This window comes from Micromys minutus (genome assembly GCF_963924665.1).
Source record: "Micromys minutus genome assembly, chromosome: 6".
Classification (NCBI taxonomy): Eukaryota; Metazoa; Chordata; class Mammalia; order Rodentia; family Muridae; genus Micromys; species Micromys minutus.
In genome coordinates, this window is record NC_137975.1 from 1628994 (window position 1) to 1639867 (window position 10874).

Genomic DNA, 10874 nt, shown 5'->3' on the forward strand with positions numbered 1-10874 from the left:
AAATCCCCATAAACAAGGGGTCATTGAAAACCTCATCTTCCGGTAAGGGAATTTACAGTATAAACATTTATGTTGGACCTGCTCACTGAATGAAGAATGTACACACCAAGAGAAGCATTTAGACCTTACCATAACCAGCTTGGAAACCCCTTTTCTCTCCCACTTAAAAAAAAAGTCATCACAGGCCATATGAAGCTCAAGAAAAACAAAGGCCAAAAAATGAAAGCCTCCGTCCTTCTTAGGAAAAAAATAAGTGTATAGCACCCTCTCAGAATGTGGTACACCTGGACCTTAAATCACTAATAATCCAAGAGCTAAGAATATAGCCTTGTGGCAATTTTTGGTATTCAAAGATCATTATGATTAATCTTTACTCACCAAGAAATCTGTTTCCATGTTATGTTCTGTCCTACATGTACTTTATGCTTATGGTAACTAGAGGGATTTCAATGCATGCTATCAAACCTCTAAAAGAATTAAGTACTGACAAAAAATATTCATATAGTGTTATGCCAAAATGCCTTTTAAAATCTGTATATGTATCCCTCCTTTTTTAAATAAAGTTGTAAGAGAGAAAAAAATTTAGAAATCAGAAACATAAAAACAGAACACAGAGACTTAATCTAATCTGATGGCAGTTTGAGGGGCCGGCACTGGTGATAGATAGTGACATACTTGACAGCAAATCTTCTGTTCTGAAGTTGAAACAAGCTGTTATAACTAACTTCCAACTATTCCGAAGTCTTGAAGTTAGTTTCACTGCCTTGCGATTCAAACTGTCATTTCTCAGTGATGAGTATCTCCACACTCTAGGGCTACCCTCTAAAGACGTCTTCTTACATACTTCCGTGTCTTCCTCCACACGGTGTTTCTTGTTCTTTTGACAGACGAGACCGAAATGCTTAGTTATTCTAAGGAGCTGGAGTGTCACGTGAAGCATTCTGTAAGCTCTTCTCACACATCACATCATAAAATATTGGAGGAAATGTTTAAATTAACCTCAATTAGATTGCAAAATAATATCCCAGGCTGTTAGACTATATGCAGGAAACAGGGAATCGCCCTCTGGTTAGAAAGAGACATATTGAAGTTTGCTATAGAGCCAGATGTATTTTTAGAGAGCTCAGAAGCAAAAGGCTTCTGCATATCACTGTCCTTTCTATTAGAACCAATCCCTCAGTTTAATTAAAACCACCATTTTGTCAGTTAAGAAATAACAAGAGAAAAGACCCAAGATGCTCAACATGCAGGCATCAGCTAGGCTTTATAGGGAACAAACTAGTTCAGTAAGAGAAGGTGGGTAATAGCTATCATAGGAGGGGGTGACTGCTCAACAGATCTCTAGTTTAGTCACACAGTAAAACAGGAAACTTTGAAAAGAATAGGAAAATTAGAATTCATCCTTAAAAGCCTAGTTGTTCTGAGGAGTTCTCCATTACAGGGGGAGTGATAGGGGGGAAAAAAGGCAGTTGGAGGGGAGAAGAGGTATAACGGGGCCACTAAACAACAACAACAACAACAACAACAATAATAATAATAATAATAATAATGGGAGGTAAAGGCGGCTTGTAGTGTCAGCAGAGATGGAAGATACTGCTGGAAAAACACTTCTTCTAGAACCAAAGCAGCAGTGAGACAGTGTCATGCAATGGCCGAAACAGAGGTGTGATGCTATTTTAAAGAAACCCATGTTAACATGGCTTAACAGCTCAGATCCTTGGTGAACCACGGTGCTGGGAAACTCAGAGCAAGTGTTAGAGAACTTACACACCAAAAACTGGTCAGCAGACTACATCTAGACTGAGGGAGTCTGATCAGAACCATAAGGTATTCAGTAGGGTAGAAACTTGAGCAGTCAGTCTTCAAAGGAACTCAGGACACAAGTAGTAAGCTAGACATCAGGAAAGATGACACAGAATCACAACCAGATTTCAGAAGGAACACTCGGAGATGTGACCAGTGTAGGTGACGTGCACTATGAATGGATTGGCCTTTTGACAAGACCAACATGTGTGATCCAACCTTGACCTTACAAAGGTGTACCCATATGCAAGAACAGCATCTGCAACCACCTAGGAGTATGAGCACCATCTGTGACCCTGTACCAGCATCAGAACCCTAACTCCAGGAATCTGAAAGGTCTCAAGGAGCCTGGGAAAAGGGTACCAAGAGAATCAACGCTGTAACCAGAAGGTAGGCATGGCGGCATCCAATCTCTACATTTAATACCCAGTGTCAATTTAGGAGGCCAGCGAGCTCCATAACAGTCTTCCCCACCCCCACCCCTTTTCATTTCCTTTGTATTTTATTCTCATTTTCCTTTTGAATGATGATCAGTAAGCTTTTCCAAGGCTATGGCCTTACCTGACTTATGCAGTCCCCGTGTCTCAGCCTTCTGAGACCCAAGAGTTCTTTGGGTTATCTGAATGATTAGATTCCTTTACCTCCCTCTTTTGGTTCTATTTATAACCAAAGTCACATCATTACCCCCTCAACCTTGTCTCTTCACCTCCAGTTTTCACTATCATCTCAATACTAAACCCTGATCGCTGGTTGCTTCTCCCCCTTCCTCTCACACTCACAGCAACTACTGTGTTAATGCACACTACACTGCTGGTGTTAGTTCTTTTCCTAAATGAATCGGCATCTAAGGGGTGATGGTTTTGATTGTTGTTTGACTATTACCGCACATTTACTGGTAGCTACTGCTTTTGTAGACAGTATTCTACCTTCAGGAGAGTACGAGAGACAGGCTGGTACTCCAAACAACAGCCTAGCAGAGAAAAGGACTCTGAAGCTGCATTACAAACTAGTCCCTCTCCAACACTGCAAACAATTTCTCTGAAAGAATAAAGCTGATTTCAGGGGTGGGCTGGGGGCTGGGGTGGGTAGGGTCAAATTAACAGCCTAATAATACCAGATCCTCCCGTCTTGACATGAAGATACAGACGTGAAAGGCCAATGGCCAATCTCCAGGCAATGTCCTCTAATGAGAGTAAAATAAAGGAGACGCCGTAGAATTCAAAGTAATGATTAAAAGTACATTTGAGGAAATTAACGAGAACACAAGTAAAATCTTGAATGACTTCCAAGAGGATGTAAACAAACAGCTAAATGAAATAAAGACAATTACAGTATATGACACCGGTGTTCAACAAAGACTTTTTTGTGTATGTGTGGAGCAGTGGGACTTTACTGATGGTATTTGAGAGAGTAGGGAGAACTCCCTGGACCCCTATTATTATGGGGGTCTGTGATGGAAATCGTGAGGGAGATGCTCAGTGTTGGGGGCTGAGTTGGGATGGGACCCTCAGCAACTGAGGGCCTCCCTCGTTGCTCTCAGTGTCCTTGCTGGGCGGGTGGGTGGTCCAGGGTTTCTTACTTCTTAGAGGCCATGTAGGTCATGAGGTCCACCACCCAGTTGCTGTAGCTGTATTCATTGTCACACCAGGAAATGAGCTTCACAAAGTTGTCATTGAGAGCAATGGCAGCTCCGGCATCAAATGTGGAAGAGTGGGAGTGCTGTTGAAATCGCAGGAAACAACTGGTCCTCAGTGTAGCCCAGGATGCCCTTTAGTGGGCCCTCAGCTACCTGCTTCACTGCCTTCTTGATGTCATCACACTTGACAGGCGTCTCCAGGCAGCATGTCAGATCCACAACAGATACATTAGGGATAGGAACATGGAAGGCCATGCCAGTGAGCTTCCCATTCAGCTCTGGGATGACCTTGCCCACAGCCTTGGCAACACCAGTGGTTGCAGAGATGATGTTCTGGAATGCCCCATGGCCATCAGGTCACAGCTTTCCAGAAGGGCCATCCATAGTCTTCTGAGTGGCAATAATGGCATGAACTATGGTCATGAGCCCTTCCATGATGCCAAAGTTGTCATGGATGATGAGGGGAGGCTAAGCAATTGGTGGTGCAGAATGCATTGCTGACAATCTTGAGTGAGTCGTCATATTTCTCATGGTTCACACCCATCACAAACATGGGGACATTGCCCAAAGGGGCAGAGATGATGATGATCCTTTTGGCTCCACCCTTCAAGTGGGCCCTGGCCTTCTCCATGGTGGTGAAGACACCAGTAGACTCCACAACATACTCAGCACCAGCATCAGCCCATTTGCTGTTAGCAGGATTTTTCTCCTGGAAGATGGTAATGGGCTTCCCATTGATGACAAGCTTCCCACTCTCAGCCTTTACTGTGCCATCGAATTTGCCATGGGTAGAGTCATACTGGAACATGTAGACCATGTAGTTGACATCAATGAAGGGGTCATTGATGGCAACAATCTCCACTTTGCCAAATCCTGAGCAGAAGGCAGATCTGGTAACCAGGCACCCAATATGGCCAAATCCGTTCACACCGACCTTCACCATCTTGTCTAAGGGATGAGGCTGGCACTGCACAGGAAGATGCGTGTCTTCTTGTCTGTCTATGGAACAGGGAGGAGCAGAGAGCCAACAAAGACATTGAAATTCTGAAAATAAAGCTAAACTAAACATCTCAATGAACTTTTCAACTCGGCAGATAAAACCCTTTCCAGTAGAATGGACCAAGGGGAAGGCAGGATTTAAAGTCTTGATAACAAGGTGGAGGAAGACAATGACAGAGGTAGGTTAGGACAGGACACTGTGGCACAAAAGGAAAAGAACTTTATGCTTAAAGGAAATATTTTTGAGAGCATCATAGCAAAATAAAATAAAATTGCCCAAATTTAGGAAGAGATGTTCATGCAGGTACAAAAGACTTTGAGAACACCAAAGAGACAAGTCCAGAAAGCAGCCCCCTTTCGTTATGTCGTAACTAAACCATCAAATAGACAGAACAGACAACCAAGAGATTTTGAAAATGGGAAGAGAAAAGTGCTGTACTGCATATAAAGGCAGGCCCATCAGAACAACAGCAGATTTGCTAACTGAAAAGATCCAGGACCAAAAGAGTGCTGTAATGTCCTTCCACACCAGATCGCACACTCACAGCAACAAGGGCTCCCTGAAAGAGACCCACTCAAGATCAAGGCAGCTAAAGTGCCCAGTCTAGGATGTGAGAGACAGCTCACTGATTAAGAGCACTGACTGCTCTCCCAGAGGTTCTGAGTTCAATTCCCAGCAACCACATGTGTGTTCACATCTGTTTTTTAATTCTAGTTCAAGGAGATCTGAAAGCCTTTGCTGGTACATATGTAGGCATGGTGCATGCCATGTTCATGTACATACATATACACATATAGTGTGTGTGTGGATACACACATACACACATACACACACACACACACACACACACACACACACACACACCCCACAGCAAAACCTTCCATCCATTTTAAACTTAAAATTAAAAGACAAATAAAAATTTAAACATAGCAGCATGAAACAGGAAGGGTTTTGAGGTAGGAAAGGAATGAAAGAATGGTACGGTTGTATTCTCAAATATGGAAGAGAGGTTACAATCAGATGAAACAGAACTCTGTCCGAGGAGGCACTCTTATACACACACATTGTGTAGTAATTGTGGATGTACATAGAGAATATCTTTTCACTGCCTTTTTCACTATCAGACCTCTAGAGATTATGACATTGGTCAGTTCTTTATGTTCCCACTGCCTAGCAATTGCTTGCTTAACAGTTAGATACTCTAAATGTGCCTATTGGACAGATAATGGATACATATTCACATTTTTATAAAGGGGAAATGACGGCTGTCTCCTACACATTCAAGCCGACGCTGTAAACCAGTGCCCCTCAGTATTCCTAATGCTGAGACCCTTTAATACAGCTCCTCATGTTGCATTGATTTCCAACTGTAACATTATTCCGTTGTTTCTTCCTAACTGTAATTGTGCTAATGTTGTGGATTGTAATGTGAACATCTGATGCGCAGGATCTCGGTTGAGATCTGTAAACTATGAACTGGCAACTCCGAGATCAAACGTCTAATTTGTGAAGGGGATGATTTTCTCCTAAGCATTAGTTTGTTTTGCCCTGCTATTAATAAATATGCTTGGTTAATTCTCTTACGGCAATCCGATTACATGTCCAGAGCTATTTCTGCAAGGGTCATCAATATCCAGGGATCTTAAATCTGAGCTTAAAGCCCGTCCAAGTTCAAAGGAGTTCAGGGGACAGTGATTCTACCCACTGGACATAATCTAGGACACCAGGGACAGAGACGCAAACTGTGAGTCTGCAAGTAGTATCTTTGATAACATTTTTAAAGAAACTTGTCTTGGGGGGGGGGGGAACACTTAGGATTTCAGTGTTTATGTGTTATTGTGTTCTTTTAAAATGTTTCCAGCTGACATCAAGTATCCTTTAGCGACAATTATATGCTGTCTGCGTTGCCTTTTATGTTGTTGCCTCTAATAATCAGAGTTCAGATTGAACACCCGAGTGTGAGTCTGACATCCTGCATACCTAATACCTAATCCTGCATACCAGTCCTCAAATGGGGAGTTGACTCTGAAAAACTCTTCATTTCTCCTCTGAGTGCAGGAAGAACTGAACTGGCTCTCAGAACATAGAAAGCAATGTTTCAATACCAAAGCCTTCTCCCTTAAAGCTAAGGCTCTGCAGACCACTGAACAATACATCCGAAAGCGTGCTTTAAGACTTTTGATCACAGGACACGTTTCGGGCTGTTGTTTCTTTTTTAAATGTTAAAATGGAGATAAAAATATCCACTTCAAATTTCTGAAACCTTGAAGAGGTCAAAGTGACGTTTCTTTTAAACTTCGTGACATTTGCTAAGTTATGTGACATTTTTCTTTTGATTGATTTCATTTTCCTTCCACCTTTCCCCAATTTTACTGCTTGTGTAATGAGAATGAGTGTAGTATGTTTTTCCCATTGCTTTAAAATGAAGTTATTTTATTAACTATAAACAGTTCTTAACTGCAGTGTTCATTTTAAATATATATACACACATATGCATATATATGTATATATATGTACCCACTATACCATGACACACACATACACACACACAAATTATATATATATATATATATATATATATATATATATATATATATCCATTATATACAATACATAAAAGCACATTATTGTATAATTTACCCCATAGGTTACCCAATTCATCAAACTGAGAATTGTCAATTTTTTACCAAACATTTTGCTTAGCAACTAGATTTTATGTCCCATTGTAATCAACATATCTGGAGAGCTGTATTATTCATAATAGAATTAAGCAATATATACTGGAAGTAAACTAGTTTCCTAAAAGATGCATGACTAAGAAAGATGGCTGCCATGAGTCTCTTGGACGGCTGCCATATGTCTGCCCTCTCCAGGACAAGAGAATGTCTAGAGACTGAAAGCAACGCTGATGTTATCTTTTCATTAAGCAGGGCAATTCGGTTCTAATTCCGGAATCTCACACTTATTAAAGCTTTGCGCTGATAATGCAGGCTGACGAGCGTAAAATTGCTATTGTCCCCGTGTCCCTGGCATCCAAGTTGTTCAAAGTCAACCTACTCCTCCCCCCGCCCCACCCAGGCTCGGGTATTCAAAGGGCATCACTATGTATACAGTAGGGAAGAGGCGAAGAGCATCCTCCCCACAGCATCTGATGTCCAAGTTTCCATCGCAAGCCTTCCATCAGCTGTCGCGAACTCTGCTGGGCTCTGTGGGAGCACAGTGGGACGAGCTAAGGCTGTGCTCAAACGCAAAGAGCATATCAGCAATTGCGGAGTTTCCGCCACTTGCTCATTGTTCTGAAGACTGTCTTTCATTTCATGCATGCTTACAGTAAGTAATCTGTCTTTAAAGAAAACTCTCATTTTGATAACCGTGAAGTGTAAAAGCTCACGCATTGCCAAATTAACAACCAGGATGACTAATGGTGGCAACAGAGATGCTGGGTCTTTGCTCTCTAAGCAAGGCCCTGTTTCCTTCATGAACGGAAATGCAGGGAGCGGGGTACAGGGCAGCAGCCTGAGGCACTGCGGCGTAAGCGCAGACAATTATCAAAATCATCAGGAAGGAGGTCAGTTCATTAGGAAATAATATGTCACACTCCACCTGGGTTCCTACTTCCTTTGCCATTTCGTATACATTTTATTGAGCTATATCACGCATACAAGATCAATGTTTTATTTTGTATGTTCTCAAACGCCTTGCAGTAAATACTGCTTATGAAATATAAGTCAAAGTACTGTTATAAAGCACCAAATCAGTAATGAACTAGGAACATATAAAATAGTTGAGGGGTAAAATGTATGATGTATGTATGTAAATATACACGCATACATGATCTTTGATAGGAAAGATAATTATATATAGGCAGAACATAGATGTAGTGACTCTTAAATAAAATTTAGATTTGGCTCACCATATAAATTACTATTTTTACTTAGGCATCATTTTTTTTTATTATTCACTAATTAACAAACTGGCTTTTGCTCAAAACATATTAAGTGACCAATACTAAATACTAAACACTTTACACAATAACTTGCATTAATTCTCCAGACACTTTCTGAAATAAAAACAACTATTACTCTCAGTTTTAGGAATGAAACATTAAAGCAAACAGAGTTTGAGCAATTTGCCCAAGATCATATAGCTAAGGGTTGATGGAGCTGTGTTCAAGTGCTATGCACTGCAGACACTCCCATTCAAAGCATGTAAGTGCATGTTCCACAGGAAGTCACGTTTTCTTTTGAGAAAAAGATACATGCAAACAACTTAGAGGATGATTTTAAAGAGTCACAGATATGAGGCATAAAATCTCCTGTGGAATGACAATGGCATAAGGACACACTTTCCACTATCCCTGTCTCCTCCTCCCAGTCTAAGATCACAACAGTGGGCTGGAGTGGTAAACTGGAGAATACGGCTTTGGGGAATGATCACCGCCATCTTTCTGATTTAAAATAAGAGTTGTTCTCCACAGACCTAGTCGTTCTCCTATGAACCAGCACACACGGTTGTCAGGCCTGTTTCACATGGAATCAACCAGTATCTTATTTTACTAAGAAATACAAAAATACACCACAATGTCCATAGCAGCCCTGTTTATAACAGCCAGAAGCTGGAAAGAACCCAGATGTCCTTCAGTAGAAAAATGGATACAAATATTGTGGTATATTTACACAATGGAGTACTACTCAGCTATCAGAAACAATGACTTTATGAAATTCCTAGGAAAATGAATGCATCTAGAGAATATTATCCTGAGTGAGATAACCCAGTCACAAAAGAACAGACATAATATGCAGTCACTGATAATTGGATACTAACCCCTGAAAGCTCTTAACACCCCAAAAACAACTCACAGACTATATGAAGTTCAAGAAAAAACAAAGGCCAAAAAAAAGAAAGAAAGAAAGAAAGAAAATGAAAAATCATTATGCTTAATCTTTACACACCAAGAAAACTTTGACTATTTCCAGGTTACATCCGTTTTACATGTACTTTATGCTCATTGTAACTAGTAAGATTTTAATGCATACTATCAAACCTTTAAGAAAATCAAGTACTGATGAAAATGTATTCATATACTTTTATGCAAAAATGCTTAAAATCTGTACATTTATCTTTGTTTTTATAAAGTTGTTCAATTAAAAAAAAAGAAAAGAAATACAAAAATGCTTTCTATAGGAGCCCCGTATGTCACTGGAGAAGATATTTGTGGCAGGGTTAAATATTTCAATGAACACATTAATATTTTGGTGAGAACATTAGCCTAGCTTAGTTGATTGGATTAGCTCACAGTCACCTTGGAACAGCAAAGCAGACACATAGGAGACATATGGCTAAAGATGGGAAAGGGGAGAGCAGGAGGAGCGACAAGGGTGGTTGGATGCCATGTGACTCATGGAACACAGAGCATGGCATGAAATCCAGCTTTCTTGCAACAGCAAAGAGAAAACGGGAAGTTATGGATTTTATCCACCTCGCACTTTTGCTAGCTTCAGCCACCTTACTAAGTAACAGTTCCTCAAACATCGTGGAAATGAATCCATGGGTAAAATGCTTACTGCACAAGTATCAAGACGTGAGTTCGGATTCCTTGGCACACACTTAATCAAAAAGCTAGCAGTGGTGTTGGGCACCTGTAATGTCAGCAGTGGGGGGAGGGAAGAAAAAGGCCAATCTCAGGGCCCTTAAACACCTGAAATAAAATAAAAACAGTCTGATATCAGCTTGTGCTTCCACATATGTAACACACAAATAAGTGCATACCCTTTGATGTGTGCATGCACATACACACACATGCACACACACACACACACACACACCACAAACTTGCACATAAACAAAAAGATGGACAGACAGAAGTAGTTCTTTGGTTCTGTCACAGTTAGTTAATACATTTAAACTTTTTATTAATTAAATAAGTATAATAAAAGCTACAGTTCAGTCAGTAGAATGCTACTATACAGGAAGCCCTAGTCTCGACTGATACATGGGGTGTAGTAACACATGCTTGTAATCACAACACTCAGGAAGATCAAAAGTTCAAGATAATGCTCAGCTACAGAGCAATTTCCAGGCTAATCTGGGATACATAAGATTCTGTCTTAAAACCAACAAACCAGAAAGCAAGCAAGCAAGCAAACAAACAGCACTCTAACAGCCCAACATTAAAAAGAAGCAGGGTCACTGATTTTTACATCTTACTAAGGTGAATACCAGTCGCTCTTCTGTTACCTAAGGTAAAAAACACAGTAATTCAGACAGTAAATGTTGATGAAGTGAACATTTGTTTCCTGTCTTCTTGCTCCATTTCAACATCAATTTCCAGTCACATAAAAACATTCTCGTTGGCTTCCAAAAGCTTATAACAAATCATTGCTACTTAAAGTCGACCATTACTCATAACATCATTTCAAGCCAAATGTTGACTTT